The sequence below is a fragment of the Cupressus sempervirens genome, chromosome 2 (assembly GCF_028749045.1).
Source record: "Cupressus sempervirens isolate cs-2001-9-10 chromosome 2, ASM2874904v1, whole genome shotgun sequence".
Lineage (NCBI taxonomy): Eukaryota > Viridiplantae > Streptophyta > Pinopsida > Cupressales > Cupressaceae > Cupressus > Cupressus sempervirens.
This window is the reverse complement of record NC_143119.1, coordinates 237,218,596-237,238,940: the sequence shown is the minus strand read 5'-3', so window position 1 is coordinate 237,238,940 and position 20,345 is coordinate 237,218,596.

Sequence of the window (20,345 nt, the reverse complement as noted above, 5' to 3'; positions counted from 1 at the left end):
TCCCTGGAAAAACCCCTAAGGGAAAACCAGTTCTGCAGATGAAAAATGTATTAACTTCAACGAATCAAGAGATACAAAATTTCTTGCCTCTCACTGGTAGAATTCAGACAACCTCCTAATTCCTCCTGTTGATATTCCCCACTGCTATCTCTAACAATATCATTGCGCCCTTGCAAACACTACAAGACTATTTGTTATCACTGCAAACTCATTTGCTAACATTGCAAATGCTTCTACAACTTGCGTTCCTTTGTTATGTTCTTCTATTCTCCAAATGCCTCCCTTGATCCCCTTTTATACTATCTAACCAAGAGGTTTCTAGTTGCTTCTTGATCAAGACAACCTAACCAAGAAGTTCCTAGTTGCTTTTCAATTAAAACAACTTAACCAATAGGTTACTAGTTGCTTCTAAAAGGAGTCAATTAATTAACAAATATTTGTCGTAACTCTAACAATTATTTGTCAATTAATCACATATGGACGAACAGTTGTCCAGGCTATCTAAAACTAACACTCCCTCTTAGCGAGGAAGTTGTTCTGCATGACACTCAACTTATCTCTGAAGAAGATGAATTTAGCCTTCCCCAATACTTTGGAAAAAATGTCTGCTACCTACTCCTTTGTAGGTATGTACTGTAGCTGAACGACCTTTTGCTATACACAATCTCTGATGAAGTCATATCTAATGTCTATATGTTTAAACTTATCATAAAATATTGGATTCTTAGACAACTTGATGCAACTCTAATTATTGTAGTGTATCACAGTAGTCTTAACCTTCTAATCAAACAAGGCTACTAACAACTTCTGAAGTCATATAGCTTCACATGTTGCCATGTTAGTTGTTATGTATTCTGCTTCTATTGAAATCAGAGCCACGAATTTTTGCTTCCTGTTGAACCAAGATACAACTCTTGATCCCAAACTGAAACAACACCCTAAAGTGCCCCTTTTGTCCGTTATACTTTCTACCCAATCTGCATCAGTATAGCCCATCGACCTAATACCTTCACCTCGAACATATCCGATCCCATACTCAACTGTACCATGCAACACAATACATGCTTGGCCACTATCCAATGCATTCTCTTTGATTCAACCACGAATTGACTAAGAGAGTTTATTGCAAATGCTATATTTGGTCTAATATTGACCAAATACATAAGCGAACCAATCAACTGTTTGTATAAGGTGGGATCTACATCCTTCTCCTTAGATATATCTACCTTCCTCCAATTCATGATCATGGGTGTAGACATGGCTTTGCAATCCTCCATCTCGAATCTCTTCAAGATTTCAATGCAATATTTTCCTTGACCAAGGAAAATCTCTCCATCTATCTGCCACACCTCCATGCCTAAAAAGTAGTGCATAAGTCTTGAGTCCTTCATCTCAAACTCTTCTGCGAGGTCTCTCTTGCAGTCTTCTATGAACTCCAGTGAGCCTATAAGAAACAAGTTGTCCACATAAAGAACAAAAATGAGAATCTCACCACCAACCACCTAGTAGTAGAGGTTAGCATCTGCTTCACTCTTCACAAAGCCCATTTCCTGCAAGTATGTGTCAATACACTTATACCACACTTTGGGAGCCTTCTTGAGTTTGTACAATGCTCTCTTTAATATGCACACGTGGGTCTCTTTGCAGTGTGCTACAATGCCTTCTGGTTGCTCTATGATTATCTCCTCCTTTAACTCACCATTAAGGAATGTTGTCTTGACATCCATCTGATGGATCAGTCATCCCATTTGTGTTGCAAATGAGATCACAACTCGTATAGAAGTATACCTGGCCATTGGAAGAAATGTCTCCTCGTAGTCTATTCCCTCCTTTTGAGAGAACCTCTTGGCCATGAACATTGCCTTATATTTCTTGATGCTACCATCTGCACCGTGCTTTATCTTATAGATCTAGCATGATCTAGCTACTACTCTATCTATTAGTCTAGGAACTACCTTCCACATATCGTTCTGCATTATTGAGTTATACTCCTCCATCATAGCATCTTGCCATGCTTGATGTGGTGCAGCCTCCTAATAGCTAGAAGGTTCACTATCTACCAACTAACTAACTAATGCCACATAGTCATTGAACTTGACTAGTTGTCTTCATTGTCTAGTACTCTTCTTAGGAGCTCCCACAAACTCTTGAGTATCCCTTAGTGTCTCTTGAACCTCGCTATTCCTGCTGCCAACTATGGAGGATGAAATATCAATCTCTAAGTCTTCTAGATGCATCTCTTGTTACTCATGTTACTCCATGCTCTATGAAACTTCACTACCTAAGCCTACACTTGTACTAATAACTGTACTTGTGCGTTGTTGCCCTTGACTAGGCTTTGTAACTTCTACTGGTTTCTCACTCTAATCATCTACTGGAAAATCTCTAGACCTTCTAAATGCCTTGTCCTCCATGAACTTAACAGCACGTCTGACAATAATTCTTCTGGTCCCAAGGATAAAAATCCTATATGCCTTTGAGGTTTCACTATACCCAACAAAGTACCCCCTCTACAGTCGGTTCTAACTTGGTACATGTATCACCTGGAATATGACAATATGCCAAACTCTCAAATATTCTAAAATGGCTAACATCAGGCTTCTTTCTTGTGAAAGCTTCCTCTGGTGTCATCCTCCATAGCACCTTGTGTGGAACCCTATTCTGAATGTAGACTGTTGTACTACATGCTTCTACCCATGAGTAGAGGGGCATATCTTGGTCATGTAGCATAAATCTTGCCACATCCGATATAGAACAATTCTTTCTCTCAACAACTCCATTTTGCTATGGATTGTAAGGAACAGTTCACTCTCTCTTGATTCCTTCCTTGGTACATAACTCCTAAAAGTTATTTCCTTTGTACTCGCCTCCATTGTCTGACAAAAGAACCTTTATCTTCTTTCTTGTCAAGCTCTCCACTAGAGCCTTGAACTCTTGGAACCGACTGAAAACCTCATCCTTGATCTTCAAGAAGTATATCCAAGTCTTCCTAGAGAAATCATCGATAAAAGTAATATAGTACTCATATCATCTGAGAGACTTTGTTGAAATCGGTCCATATACATTTGAATTACTAGATCAAGAACACCTTCAGATTTGGTGTCACTCCTTGGAAAAGATGTTTTCACAAACTTCCCCTATACGCATCCCTTACATACATCATCATGCTCTGTGCTCACCTCTGGAATACCTATCATTATCTCACAAAGCAACTTAAGTGCTTCATGATGAATATGGCCCATCCTCCTATACCATAGCTCTCCAAGATCTCTAGGATTACAATTGCTCATGAATTCTTTAGGAGTATCAAATTGCAACCTATAAAGGTGACCACTCCTAACTCCAATAGTTATGGGTGATTTCCAATCCTTGTGCTTAATTAACACATGTTCCCCCTTAAAGAGTACATCATACCCCTTGTCCTGAAGAACAAATACATAAATCAAATTCATACCTAAGGCTAGCACATGCAATGCATCATGAACTGGAATTATCTTTCCATTCTCCCTCTAAAACTAAATAGTCCCTTTCCCAACTGGGTCGAGTTTGGACAAGTTTCTCATAGAAATCTAGATATTGATGTTCTCCCCCTTATAACTAGAGAAGTATCCTCTAACTCCTCTCATATGAAATGACACCCCACTATCTATATACCAGATAGTCTGTGAGGTTGAGCTCACCATACAAGCTATAAGTGAAAACTCATCTTCCATTCTATTGAAGAGTTCTTCTACACTTGCTGAAGCTGCCACCTACTTCTTTGCCTTCTTCTTTTCTAGGCAATCATTGACTTAGTGACCATACTTATGACATCCAAAGCACTTGACCTTAGAAAGGTCCTTCTTCTTCTCACTTTGTGAATTTGATCCTTTGCTAGACCCCTTCTCTGCTTTCCCTTTCCTCACTAGGGCAACATTTTCCTATTCAACCTCACTTTTCTGACTCTTGTTGGCCTCATTGACAAGACTTAGTCTAAACTCTTCTTGAGTGAAATCAATCCATAGTCAATCTCAACTCGGTAAGGTATCTTGTCCATTGACAACTTGAACAAAGACACTATTGTTTAGAAAATCCATTTAGGGCTATTCTCACTAGCTCATCATCACTAGGACTATCTCCAATAGATGATAACTCATCTTTGACAAGTCTAAGCCTGGTAAGGTAACTTGTATCATCTTCTCCCTAGTTCATCTGGGTATTCTTCAACTTCTCTCTGAGAATCATCTTCCTATTGGTGGTAGTATTTTGGTACAAATTTAGAATGGCATCCCACATCTTCTTTGCCATGTCTAGCTCTAAGATATGTGGAACAATATGATCATTGACACCATCAAGGATAATCATCCTTGCCTTGGCATCATCCTTCTTATATGATGCAAGTTGTGTCACATCCGTTGGTATAGGTACGACATTGGTAACATAATCATTGATACCATTCTCTTCCAACAATAAAGAAATTCTAGCCTTCCAAATAGCAAAATTTGAGGCACCATCAAATTTGTCTTGATCTGTCAAAACAGTTGAAGCCATCTCAAAGGATTAAAGCAATAATAATTATGAAGAGATCAATCTAGATCATATAAACCCGTAATTTCTTTCCTAGGGCAAAACTCTTCTACCCTCAACAATGCTTTAATACCATATGAAAATTAACACTCATTGCAACCATTGATTATTAATCTCCTATTGTAAAAGATTATTAAACTGCTAAGAATAAATTCACAACTAATATTGAAAAATAACACAACCGTAACTTCACTTATAAAATAGAAAAAGAAATTCAAAACACAGAACACAATATTTTTGGACAAATTGTCCCTGGAAAAACCCCTTAGGAAAACTAGTTCTGCAGATGGAAAATATATTAACTTCAACAAATCAAGAGATACAAAATGTCTTGCCTCTTAGTGGTAGAATTCAGACAACCTTCTAATTTCTCCTACCAATATTCTCCAATGCTATCTCTAACGCTATCACTGCGCCCTTGCTAACACTGTAAGACTATTTTCTATCACTACAAACTCATTTTCTAACACTGCAAATGCTTCTACAACTTGTGTTCCTATGTTCTATCCTTCCATTCTCCAAATGCCTCCCTTGAACCCCTTTTATACTATCTAACCAAGAGGTTTCTAGTTGCTTCTTGATCAAGACAACCTAACCAAGAAGTTTCTAGTTGCTTCTCGATTAAAACAATCTAATCAATAGGTTACTAGTTGCTTCTAGAAGGAGTCAATTAATTAACAAATATTTGTCATAACTCTAACAATTGTTTGCCAATTAATGACATATGGACGAACAACTATCCATGCTACCTAAAACTAACAATATGGGCCGACTAAGGGTAACCCAGGTGGGTTGGGTGTGGGGGAGTGATTAGAAATTCAAATGGCTTTATTTGACAGTGGTGGCATTCCCTTTGGGTACCTAGTCCAACCACCTGACCAAGGCCATGGGAGCTTTCTGAATTCACAAATTGCACATAGGCTCAATTGTAAGAACGTTTTGATGGGAGACTCCAATAATAATAAAATTAGATGTTTGAAAGGTGAAGACAAGACCTCATGGTCCATTGATAATATTAATTGATCTTCATTAGTTATAATCCAAACTTTTGAAAATTTCTATATAGCTTATTCTTATAGAGAGACACATGGGGTGGTTGATTGCCTACCTAACCAAGGGGTTAGAGACAAGGCTATTAACACTTGGTTTGGAGAAGATAACTTGGACAATAATATTAAATCTCTCCTTAACTATAGTCTGCCACATGGTAAATTTGGAAAAGTGTTGAAGAATCATGGAGGTGACACAAGCCAATTTGAAAATGACATACATTAATTGTGGCATTATTGTTGGGTGGGAGGTATAACTTATTGCATTATCCCTTCGCACATTTTTTGGGTAATTTTATGCTTTATTGGATTCAATAGTTTTTTGAGCAATTGTTTCTTGTGTGATTTTGACGGGCTCTACCTTGTATGTTGGAGTGTTCTGCCAAACTCTATTCTAGTGATTATGGGTGGCAATAAAAGGAGAATTGAACCTGTAGATGTGAAACGTGAAGGGAAAATCCTATAGTTTGGTTATCGACTTAGGAAAGGTAGGGTCTCACCCTATCCAGAGAAACTTCACGATTTTGATTTTAATTTGACCAAAATCTGTGTGTAGGGGTGGGATGATGGTAACTTTTCTCTCTTTGACAAGATGTGGTTCTTGATGAAGCATTGATGGCTAAGGTTATTGTTTTATCAATGGAAGGGAAAAAATTCTATTGGGACAAGAGACTTTTATGAGGAGGCAGTGAAGACATTTCTAAGTCCAAATAGGAGAAGAAGTTGGTTAAGGCCAATAATTCTTATATTGTTCCTAAGCAAATAAAGGAGATGTAGAGTGAGTTGTTCAAGCCCATTATGGAGAGCTATAGCTATCCTAACGTAAAAAGAAACATGGTAAGCTATGCAATAAGTATCCCCCATATATAATAAAAAATCATATTTCATCTTCCATGCAATGGGCCTACTAACATAGGATTAGATGATGACAATAGCAACAAAAATTAACCTGACATTTTGACCAGATATAATTTTTTGTTAAATTCCTATTCCACACACCATATTTTAAAATTATCCTACCCAACATGTTTAAAAATCTTGCCTTGTGTATTTTAAAATAATCCCAATATACAATTGCTAAAATCTAGTTTTGAAGAATAGTAGTTCAAAATCAAATGTCTAATGCATGTATTGTAGGTTCTAAAATACTGGTGAGGAGGGCAACAATATGCATGTCCACGTTTTTGTAATATCGGTTCTTTGCATGATAAGCCCTAGTACGTAATTTTATTTCATGCTTTTTTTTATATATTTCAATTTTACAATCTAAGATCCCTGGATGCAAAATATGTAGGAGGTGGCTTTAGTAATACAACTGGCACGGTGATATGCAATGATATTTGAGGTGGTAGTAACATGCATTTCATGGAATAGTGATATGCACACATTTTTCTTTATATCATAGTACATATTACTTATTACTTATTTGATAAAATGGTTTCTTAGATTTATTAAAAATGTGAAAAGACACTTCTTAATCAATTTTAAGCATATTGAAACCTCACAACATTTCATAGTAGATTTTATAGCTGAGATGCAAGCCATTATATGTTTATTGTAAGGATCATCTGATGAGGGTTGTAGTGTTGTGAGATGAGCATTATTTTATTTCTATGTGGAGGTTTCATGTTTTGCATTATATATTTGAAATTTTGTCTTTATAATTATGGGTATCTTAACACTATTTCTTAGTCTATTGGACAAAAGTTGCCCATTTCTATAGAACAAGTAAGATGTCTTTTTTTTCAACGCATACAGAGGTGGAGGAGGAAATCTTCATTGCCCAAATGAAAGAATAGAATATTTAGTTTGATGAACCAGTCAAAGAAGATGATAAAGATGATGATAAGAAGGAAGATTTTTAAGGGAGGCAATGTGCCCTAAAAACTTGAAGTGAAGTGGGTGTGAGTAAAAGAGGCATAAAGCTATGTTAAAGTTGGATGAAATTTTTTCTTGGTGTCACAACGGTTACCATGATGATATGCTTCCTTTGACATAATTATTTTGACACTGTGTAAGAAATGATACATAAGTAAAAATTTCTTTTTATTTTTCAATTATTCAATCCATGTGTTTTTTTATTTTTGTGAGTTGAAGAAATTTATCCTTCACAATATTCAAATATATTATGTTTGAAAATGATTTAGCAGCTATCAGATAATTTTATTTTTATTTTTAAGTTCTTAATTGAAAGTACTAAAATTTTTAAAACTACTTTGGGAAAGTTTCATTTTTTTATTTTTTTGAAATTGAAATATTGCACACAATAAAAATTACAAATGAGAGATTTTCAATTAACTATTACAAATCTTATTGATATAATGAAGACAAAGAATGAATATGAATGTACCAATTTTCTTCCATACTGAGCATCTCATCTTGTCTTATACCCTTCCAATATTTAACTTAATTTTCATTTAACATGTTTAAGTTATAAAAACAAATCTATTAAAAGTTTCTTTCTATAAATTGTATTCTTAAAATTAGAATAATGTTTTTAAATAGAGAAAATATGCAATATAAAGTATTATATTTGAAATTTAATTAAATATTAATTTTTTCTTTTATATCTAATTTTTTATTTTATTTTTCAAATTTTCATTTGTAACAATTTTAGTTTTAGAAATATATACTATATAAGTAATCAAATTTAAAATGACTTGATTAATACTTTTTTTTAAAGATCTATGTGTTTTATAATAATTTCCAAGATGATTTTTTTAGAAAAAAGTGAATTTACAATAGTAAATTTTGATAGGTATAAATATGTATGAGTTGTATAAACTTTTTACCATAAAATTTATATTTTATATCAAATAGTGAAAGTTAAATAGTTTTAACAAAACATAAATTTAAACTATTAAATTTAAAAACATAATATTATTTAACATTTATAAATTTAATTTGTTGGTAGTTGAAAATAATGTAGATAATTGATCAAGTTGAATGACTCTAAATAAAATTATCAAAAAATAATCCTAAATGAATAATAATACATCTGGACATGAATTATAATAATATATTTTTAATATACTTAATAAAAATTATCATTAAATTATAACTATTAATTATTTTTTAGTTACTTATATGATATTCAACATTTTACACATATTTATATTTTAATAAATTTGGAAATCATAAATTTCTAAACTTGTAATAGATATGATTTAGAGAAAAATCAGTATCTTTTGAAAAGAAGCTCTCCGAAATAGCGAAATTCTTTATTTCGGAAAGGCAAGAAAGAAATTCCAAAATAGCAAAATTTGCTATTTCGAAAAGAGCATGAAAGTGCCTCTCCAAAATAGTGAAAATGGTTAACGCAAAAGTTAACCCTAGAAAAAGTGTGTGTTAACTCGTAGCTCGATCAAAAAAAAAAATGAGCCAACTTGACAACAGAGGAAACCAAGTTCACTCGATTAAAGAACAAACTGAGCCAAAACTGAGTCACTCAAGTGAAGAGTAAATCGAGCTAACTCGGTCAATGAAGAACCCAAGTACATTTCCCAATGCACAATGGAAGAGGTAGCATCAATTTCATGATTTCACAGTTGCCAAAAATGACCCTTGCAAAATGACAAAAATGGGGATAATACACATGTTTTCCCATTGCCACGTGGCACAAGCCCATTTGTCATAACTTGATGTTGCTATTTCGGAAATGCAAGAAAGGAAGCCTTTTGAAATAGTGAATTTCTCTATTTCAGAAAGGGCATGACAATCAGTTTACAAAATAGTGAAAATGGTTAACATGAAATGTTAAGCCCTACCAAAGCGCATGCCAACCCACCTATGACTCCTACAGCTAGTTGATGTTTAATCTCTCTATCTTCTTGCTTACCACCACATGATGATCCATCAAGACTCTATTACTTAGAGGTAGTTACACAATTAACAAGAAATTGTGAGATGGGATAACATGCAATGTTAACCCTGCCACATGTAAGAGCCTAACTAGTTTCACTATTTCACTAGGAGCAAAAATGGGATAACACGAAATGTTTTCCAACACCACATGGCACAAACCTGTTTCTTGGTACATCTCCCAATGCATGATGGAAGAGGTAACATTGATTTCATGATTTTGCAGGTCACCAAAAATGACCCTTGTGAAATGGCAAAAATGGGGATAACACACAAGTTTTCCCACCACCATGTGGCACAAGCCCATTTGTCATTACTCAATGTTGTTATTTCATGGAGGCAAAGAAAGAAGCTCTCAAAAATAGCAAAATTTGCTATTTTGGAAAGGCAAGAAAGGAAGCCTTTTGAAATAGAGAATTTCTCTATTTTGAAAAGGGCATGACAATCACTTTCCAAAATAGCAAAAATGGTTAATACGAAATGTTAACCCCTACTAAAGCATGTGTTAACCCACCTATGACTCCTACACCTAGTTGATGTTTAATCTCTCTATCTTCTTGTTCACCACCACATGATGATCTGTCAAGACTCTATTGCTTAGAGGTAGTTACATAGTCAACACAAGAAATTGTGAGATGGGATAACATGCAATGTTAACCCTATCACATGCAAGAGCCTAACTAGTTTCACAATTTTGTTAGGAGCAAAAATGGGATAACACGAAATGTTTTCCTAATGCCATGTGGCACAAACCTATTGGTTGGCACATTTCCCAATACATGGTGGAAGAGACACCAATGATTTCACAATTTTGTAAGAGCAAGGAATGAAGATTTTGCTATTTTTGAAAGGCAAAAAGATAAGCCTTCTGAAATAGAGAAATTTTTTTTTTTAGAAAGAGCATGAAAGTGCCTCTCCAAAACAATGAAAATGGTTAACACAAAAGTTAACCCTAGAAAAAAATGTGTGTTAACCCAGAGCTTGGTCAAAGAAGAAAATGAGCCAACTTGACAATAGAGGAAACAAAGTTCACTCGATTAAAGAATAAACTAAGCCAAAACTGAGTCACCAAAGAGTAAATTGAGCTAACTTAGTCAATGAAGAACTCAGGCCAACTTGGTAAAAGAAGGGACTAGATAAAACAAAATGTTAGTCGCCAACTTTAGCATGTTAGCCCAAAACAAAGAATCCATCTCATTAAAGATCTCTATGATCAGCTATTAGTGATGGGTTGGATGGGGGGCAAAAATGACCAACATTCTTGGTGACTCAATGAGATGCTTTCCTGCTAAGCATATATCAGCGACCTTAAGAAATCCATTGGGTATGGAGTCACCAGGAAGAAATGACACATTGTCTCACCTGCAACTTCATAGAATTCTACAACTAGTAAAAAATAAAAATAAAACTTTAGGGAGTTCTTGAAAGCTTAGGACAACTCCAAAAAAGGGAGCAAATGTGCACACACACTTCTTGGAAAGCTAGAAAGACCTGCTCTTATATGTACCAATATTTAAAATGCAAAAAATTAAACAAATCCATTGACTGACTTGTTGAAGTAGCTGCCCCTACTCACAATCTAATTTCTTCTTCCATGCATGTGGGTAGCTAAAAACATTAGCATGCATAATAAACATGTTGTTATGTGGAGTTCCTTCCTACTGCTAAAAACAAAGAAGCTTTCTAGCACTGGATATGGATAGAAACCAATAGGAAATCAATAGGAACTCAAACTTTTCTTGTTTAATAACAAAGAAACCAATAGGAACTCGTCATGAGAGATATAGACAAGTAGGAAAACATAAATAAGTAGACATAGACATATATAAATAGAGAGAGGGAGATAAAAATGGAGATACAACAAATATGAAGAACAAGAGAGGGGGATAAAGATATATGGGAAGCAAAAGGGGTAGAAGTATAGATATGAGTAAGAGAGTGAAGGAGATGTGGATATGGATAGATAGAAGTGAGAGTGAGAGAAAGAAGGTGGATATTTTTAATTTTTTTGATTAGGGTTTAGAAAAATTAAGAGAAGTAGGGATAGATTGATATAGATATAGATATATAAAGAGATACAAAGAGAGAGAGAGAGAGAGAGAGAGAGAGAGAGAGAGAGAGAGAGAGAGAGAGATGGGCATTAGAGAAATGGTTCGGTGGTCTTGTAACCACCTCCAAGAAAGGTACCTCGCCTATCCTCACCACTCAATAAAAAGATTTTTTTTTCAATGGTGCCAAGAGATGACTCTAGTTGGGTATGGAATGGGTTCCCTCAACTATCCTCTCCTACCCTCTCTCATATTCCCTCCCTATCTCACATCTCAACATGATTTCATTATGAATATGTAGGTTGGCATAAAATTAAATCTTGTAGCCCCCCTACATATATCTTACCACTCTCTCTCTCCCTATCTAGGTCTCTCATGTCTCTCTCCCTATCAAACTTTTCTTGTTTAATAACAAAGAAACCAATAGGAACCCATTGTGAGAAATAGGTGACAAAAAAAGCAATGTTAACTATAGAAGATCAAAATCTAGAATTGCATCATTATTTAAACATGGATTATTTGTATGTAAGATATTAATGTTACTTTTTGAATTTCTATATTATTCACCATGTTGTTATGTCAAATTACCAATTGTATCTAGAAATAAAGATATACAATGAGTGCTACAAATAGAGATGAATATCTTATGATAAGGGAAGAAGTAGAGACTATTATCCCCATTTCTAGTATTTTTTCATTATTTCATTTATTATATCTAAAGACCTCCTTAGAGAGAAAGAAAATGATACCTTGTTTGAGCCTATGCAAAGCTTCCATGATAAACCTATCTATGATGAAGACATGGATGCATGCTATTCACTTGAGAAGCAACAAAATGATTCTAGACATACTTTTTAGAGAACTTTTACTCCCTTGGAAGATTCTTATTATGTTGTCTTACCAATGCTCCTTGCAAATGAGCTCATCACATTGCCTAAATCTAGCTCATATAGAAACCCATTCTTGGATATATGCATTGTGTAGTCTACTCAATTGCACTCAAGTGGGGGAGTTGGTGTAGTTAAATATTAACTAATTACCCTTTAATTAATCTTAACTAGGATAATTAATGTCATAGTAGTTCAAATGTGATACACATAGGAGTTTGTACTTGTATTAAGTACATGGTGTAGGAGATTTATATTTTATGTGGGGATAGTTGTTATCATTCAAGATAGAGAGTTTTTCCTCCCCCAAATCTCTCCCATTACCCTTCTAGACACTCTATTTTTCATCCTAGCTCCCTATGACACCTTTTAACCCATTTAAAAGCATAATTTATGTCTTAAGGTGTCCAAAGGCCCCTTAGCACAATATATAATCATTTGAATGAGTTAAAAGAGGTCATATGATACCTTATGATCCATTTTGACATATTAGATCATATAATTTGTCTCTTAAGTGGTCTTAGGACCCCTTAGCACATATAATATGATTGAATGGTCAAAAGGGGTCATATTGGTTTCTTTAGCCTCTTTTAACCCATTCAATCATATAATATGTATCCTACAAGATCTAAAGACCACTTAGCACACATAATACAATCAAAATGTTTTAAAGGGGTCATAGGGGGAGAGAGTGAGAGAAGGGGAGAAAGATAATGGGAGAGAGAGAGGGATAGGGAGAGAGAGAGGGAGATATGTGGGGAGAATGATAGAGGGGGAAAGGTGGGGACTATCAAAATAGAAATATTTATTTAAAATTAAATTTGTGTAGAAACAATTCTAATATTTATTAAAAATACATTTAAATATTATTATTTTTTACATTTTATTCCAAAAAAAAAGAGATAGAAAGGGGAATTGAGAGGAAGTGAGATAGTAGAAAATGAGGAGAGATAGAGATAGGAAGGTTGTGTGTGTGTGTGTGTGTGTGTGTGTGTGTGTGTGAGAGAGAGAGAGAGAGAGAGAGAGAGAGAGAGAGAGAGAGAGAGAGAGAGAGAGTCTAATAGGGGAAACCTTATGTGATTGATATAATATTGAGACTAACTTTATGTATGATCAAGGATAATTAATTTTAAATAAATTTGTAAGTATTTGTGTAGTGAAAAGTGTAAGTATGGATGAAAGAGAAGATGTATGACAATGTCCAACCATAATGTATGAGTGGAATCTATTATTAAGTTAAATATTAGGCTTAGAGAGAGATGTAAATCTCTCTCTCTCTCTCTCTCTCTCTCTCTCTCTCTCTCTCTCTCTCTCTCTCTCTCTCTCTCCTTTATTAGTTAAGAAAATTTATCCTAAGCCATTAAATACAAGAGCAAGAGGGGGTTACAAACATAACTCAAGTTATATTAGAAAAACTCAAAAATGATGAAGGGATAGCATATAAATAATTCTCAATGGTAACACAAAGCCTTCAAGCCTTTATATTTGAAAGCCATAGGATAGTTATTTCCCTTATTATGAAAATTGAATTCAAAACTTATATTAGTAAACCTTAAAACTTTTATGTTGTAATATTGAAGTACTAAGATCCTTGTTGGTTGGCATCCAAAAGAGATCAAACTTATCTTTTTAACTAAAAAGAAACTAGTATGAACTTGTCATGACAGATAGGTGTCAGAATAAGAAATGTGCCCTATAAATTATAAAAAACTATGCGTGTTCATGGAGAGTGAGTGAGTGAGTGTGTGTGTGTGTGTGTGTGCGCGCGCGCGCGCGTGTGTGTATGTGTGTGTGTGTGTGTGTGTGTGTGTGTGTGTGTGTGTGTGTGTGTGAGAGAGAGAGAGAGAGAGAGAGAGAGAGAATGGAGTGGCTGAGATGGGGAAGAGAGAGAGAATGAGTGAGGTAAAAAGAATGGTAGGGAAAGGGAGAAATGACTTATATTTTAGGGTTTATGGTTTAGAGAGTGATGTAATTCTCTCTCTCTCTCTCTCTCTCTCTCTCTCTCTCTCTCTCTCTCTCTCTCTCTAGATCACCTCTAAGAAAGTTCCCCAAGATATCCTTGCCACTAAAGAAGAAGAATAGATTGTTGAATTGTTATGGATTGAAAATTCTCAACTTGAAGGAAGTTATGGCTTACATATGTGAGAGTAGTCCCACCTCTTTCAAGAAGATAAAATTGTAAAGAGTGATAGGGAAGTAGGGAGATGAGGATTTGAGGGAGAGGATGATATAGGGGTGATTAATATGTGGAAGAGGAAGAAAGTGATAAATGACTTAGATTTTAGGGATTAAAGTTATAGGCATTAGGGTTTAGAGAGAGATGTGGACCTCTCTCTCTCTATACTCTCCCCTATATCTTCCTCTCCCAAGCCATAAAACTTAAATCCTAAGCTCAATGCCCAAAATCCTATAACCATAAACTCTAAACCTTATAACCATAAGTTATAAGAACTAAATAATATTTCCATTCATCCATCTCTAATTTTCCCCTTGTCCCTCTCTTCCTATTTTCCTTGTCTTCATAGACCCATTCGATCCCTCTCCACCACCTTTATTAGTTAAGAAAAATCACCCAAGCCATTCAATACAAGAGAAAGAGGGGGTTATAAACATAACTCAAGTTAGATTAGAAAAACTCAAAAAGGATGAAGGGCTAGCATATAAATAATTCTCAATGGTAACACAAAGCCATCAAGCCTTTTTATTTGAAAGCCATAGGATCGTTATTTCCGTTATTATGAAAATTAACTTCAAAACTTATGTTACTATTTATCTTAAAAATTTTGTGTTGTAATATTGAAGTACTAAGATTCTTGTTGGTTGACATCTAAAAGAGATCAAACTTATCTTTTTAACTAAAAAGAAACTAGTATGAACTTGTTATGATAGATAGGTGTCACAATAAGCAATGTTCCCTATAAAAGATTTTTTAAAATGGGTGTTCATGGTAATAGAAAGGGTTAATAGATAGATGAAGAGATAAAAAGAACCAAGTATAGGGAAAGATAGAGAGGAGAGGGTGAGGAAGATATAAATAGATAAATAAATGGAAATATATAGAGAGAAGTTGAAGGGAGAGATAGCTAGAGGGATAGGAAAACATAAACAAGTAGAGATAGACATATAGAAATAGAGAGAGGGATAGATAAAAAGGGAGAGAAAATAAATGTGAAGAAAAAGAGAGGAAGATAAAGATATATGGAAGGAAAAGGGAGAGAGGCATAAATAGAGATAGATATGTAGGATGATAGGGAGGGAGCAAAATAGTGGGAAATAGAGAGAGATAAAAAGAGAAGAGGTAGAATTTAGAAAGAGAGGGTGAGAGGGAGGGAGATAGAGATTGGGGAGGTTGAGAGTGAGAGAGATAGGTGGAGAGGGAAATAGAGAATATGGGGGTGGATAAAGGGAAACATAGCTCAATAGATAGAAAAGGAGATGTAGAGGGAGAGAGGGTGATATACAAAGATAGAAAGGGATAATGAAGAGATAAAGATGTATATGAAGAGATAGAGAAATATAGGGAAAGAGATAAAGAGAGGAGGGTGAGTGATATTAATAGAAATATAGATGGAGACATGACAAAGGATATATAGAGGGAGAGATGGATTGAATACAAGAGCTGGACATAATTAGATATAGATAAATAGAGTGAGGTAGAGATAGAGGCATGAGAGTGAGAGAAAGAAGGTGATGTAGATGAGTAAGAGAATAAAGGAGAAGTGGATATGGACAGATAGAAGGAGAGAGTCATGATCTCTCCCCTCTCTCTCTCTCCCTTAAACTCTAAACCCTAACTATTCTTACAACCCTAAACTCTATATTCATGATCTCTAAACTATATACTTGGCCATAAGCCCTAAACCCTATGATCCCTTTTGACAAGCCACACGACACCATGTGTTCCTAGGAGTCCTAATCATTCATGAATTTTCTTCTCAAGATCTATCCTATTTCTTCAGTAGTGGTGTGATTCATCAAGGAACTAGATCTTCATCAACCATGCATGAGCATTCAAGTATTCAACCTTTCAAGCTTTCAAGAGTATAATTATATCCATGGGTCTATGATTTGGAAATGGTAGATCTATTGCATTTGTGGATACATCCTATATAAATAGATCCTTTGAGTATACGTACAAATTAGATCATTTATTATATTAGATTAACCCTAACCAAAACTTAAAACATAATAATAAACCCTAATCATAATCTCATCCCTAACCCTAATCTTAACCTTAGAATTAATCATCAATGTAAACAAAGATACAATGAATAAGATATAGTGATACATCATGGTATACACAATAATACAACTTCCACTGCACATGTTTCACATATAACAATAATGAATCAAAAAGCTATGAACACAGTAAAAATAAATAAATACATATGCTAAAGGATGTCTCAAATTGATACATCATAGATGTCTCTCTCTTTCTCTAAACCCAAAACCTTAATCTATAATGATTAAAACCAAAACCTTATAATTGTAAACCCTAAACCCTAAATCTTTTACCCCTCTCTCACTCTTTCCCTCTCTTCCCTATATGATTTCCACTCTTTCTCTTCCTCCTCTCACTATCTCTCCATTTGCCTACTATTTTATTCTTTGTCTCCACCAATTGTAACTTGATCTTGTCTCTATCTCTCTCAGCGAGAGAGAGAGAGAGAGAGAGAGAGAGAGAGAGAGAGAGAGAGAGAGAGAGAGAGAGAGAGAGAGAGAGAGAGAGAGAGAGAGAGAGAGAGAGAGAGAGAGAGAGAGAGAGACGTGTTTTGTAAAATAGTATATTTTGAAATGTAGTGGTTGGTAAGATATACTCCTTGCTCATCTGGTTTCACCTCATATTGAAGGTTGAATATCAAATCATTCTTCTTTAGGTAAGTATCCACAGCTCAATGGTATTTCACTATAAATATAAAGTACTAGGTTGAATTACATATTGTATTATACAACCTAAAAAAATTTATATTATGGTTGGTGAGATGTACTTTTTATTCTTATTTGATGTTATTTCAAATTAAAAAATGGATGAGCATCAACTATTGGGGGACATGTAACTCCATCTTCTATAGGTAATATCTTATAGACTCCTTATCATTATCTCTTATTGCCTTTCCTATATGAGTAGTGCCTTACAAAGATAGATATATTAGAAAGGAAAGGGATAAAGGTATATAGAGAGAAAAATAGGATGATGTGTTGTGTGTGTGTGTGTGTGTGTGTGTGTGTGTGTGTGTGTGTGTGTGAGAGAGAGAGAGAGAGAGAGAGAGAGAGAGAGAGAGAGAGCTAAAAATATGTCTCATTCTTATATTATATATATTGTATACAAAATTGTCTATCCTAAATAGGAATTGGGAACAGGAGTGTATATTGGGAATAGGAATAGCTATTCCAATAACACCTATTTTTTGGAATGCGTATAAGCTCATTTTAGAGGAAAAATGGGAATACATATTCCTATTCCCTATTCCAATTGATGAATCAAATGGAAACTAGAAAACATATTCCAAATTTTCTATTCCTATTCTAGCAACCAAATAGGCCCTATATAAATGCTAGCATTATTTAACATAAAGATAATCTTAAGAAGAGTCATGTGCTTCATCAAGGTCTTATCATGTTAATTTTTAGCACTTTAGGGATAGAGTTCCTCCTTCCCATACTAGGGTTGTATTTGGTCCTAGGGAAGGCTAGAATAGTAGTAAGAGCATGGAGGAGAATGGGTGGGATATTGAGGAAGATGAGGATGATGCTCCTCACCCCTATTAAGAAAACTAAGATGAGCCGTAAGAAGGAATCTGCTTCCAAGGGTAAGGAAGTCTTGTGAAATCTAAATCTCCCTCTACTAGGAAGAAGAGGTTTCCCCTTCAAAAATACATTTTCCCTCCAAATATTAGGAAAGATAAAGGGAAGTCCCTACTCTTGGTTGATTATGGCAACTTAGATGACGAGGCCTCCACTTCTTTGGTCAGATCTATGTAGTCCCTTCTCATTGACGATGATGTGGATTCTGCTCTTCAAATTCTATTGACTTAAGCATGTAGGTGGCTATTATGCCAAAATAATATTTTTGTTAGTTAAAGGGTAGAATATTTAAAGAGCTATTTTAAAGTAGTGTCAATTAGCAATGGTTGGTTGACTTAACCAAGTGTCAAGTCTATTTGTATTAACACTGGAATAATGCAAGGGGTAGTGTATTGGAGATTATTATGATCTATGAAAAGTTTTATCATTTTTCCATATCTTGTATTATATATTATGTATTCTCTCTTGCTATTTTCATTGAATGGTTATAATTGCATTCTACTAGTTAATACATTTTGAATTAGGCATCCAACATTTTGGTTTCATTGCTAAAGTCTGATCAGGGAGGTCTAAAGAATTAAGATAGGTGGGGTAGTGGTATAATGGGTTGTACCTTTGACCAATAAGTCCTAGCAAATGATAGTGATGTCAAGGAAAATATGGAAGTGACCTTAGATGATGCATTCACACAAGATTTAGTTTAGGTGTGGGACATGTCACTTGATGAATTCGTGTAGAAGGAGGCTCAAGAGGGGCGATTTCCCCCGTCCCTATACATGCAAACTCATGGTCAATAGTCTAGTGTACATTTTTCTTGGTAGTTTTCCAAGAATGTTGGCTCACACATTTGGTGGAAATTCAAGAACATTGTGAGGCAAGTGAAAGAGAACAATGAAGGCAACAAATAATTCAATGATACAAGGAAAGGAACTAGAGGGAGAAAGAACCACACAACACCATTAGACCTTGTAGACACCTAAATTTAATCACAATAATGTAATCATATTTAGTGATCTTCTAAAGCATTATTGATTAAATATTAAATATTTAATGAATTTTATGGTATGTCCTAATTAATTAACTTAATTAATTAATTATAGTTTGATTAAAATAAATTAATTGGAAAACTAATAGTTAGATTTATTAATTAAATCCCCCTTCATCTATTAAATTAAATATATGCATAACCCATTTAATTTAATTAAAAATTCTCTCTTCCATTTAATTAATTTAATCTCTCTAACTACAAACTCCCTCAAACCCAATAGTCAGCCTAACCCAACTCATGCACCAATAAATCACCTTTTAATTAAATATATCCATTTATTTAATTAACTCTTCCACCAACCTTTTTTCTAAAAAAATCATCCACCAAACACATCATCCAGTCAACTGGACCACCTCATCTTAACTAAGTCACATCACTCCCTTCATCCATGTCTAAATTCACTCTCCAATCACTTGCACAAATTAAGGTACAATTAAGTCTCCTTGACTCAAAGCCTAAGTCCACTTTCTTGCCACATCTCACACACCTATTTCAGTGAATTGAAGTCCATCTCCTACACCTATCTTAGTGAATTGAAACCTATCTCACACCTATTGTGATATGGAGCCTAATCAAACCCGAAGGTTTATTCAGTGTGGTTTCCCCCCAGATTATTTCTATAGAGGTTTAGGGGTAGTGCCCCCAAGAGGTCAAGGGACAATGCCCCTTGTGGGACCCTAGGTGCACTCCCCATCATAGTATAGAGTGGGATAAAGGGGAAACACCCTTGTGAAGGTTTTTGTGGGCAACACCCCCAAAGCCAAAAATGAATACTATTATAAGGTGTTAGATGCTATTTTTCTATTGGACAACTTATTCTAGCCCTAATTTTGTAAGTGAAAAAAGCTTGTGTAAAATGGCCTAGGGTTAGAGATTTCATAATGTATGATGATATTATAATTTCTTGTGATGGTATTGAGTTGTAAGGGAATGTAGATTGTAATCACTAGATAATAATAATATTGGACTTGTTGTTGGTGGACGTAGCCCAAGGATTGGGTGAACCATGTTAATCCTTATATCTTGTGTTCTCTTCTGTGCGATTTATTATTTTATGATATTGGTTAAATTTTCATATAAC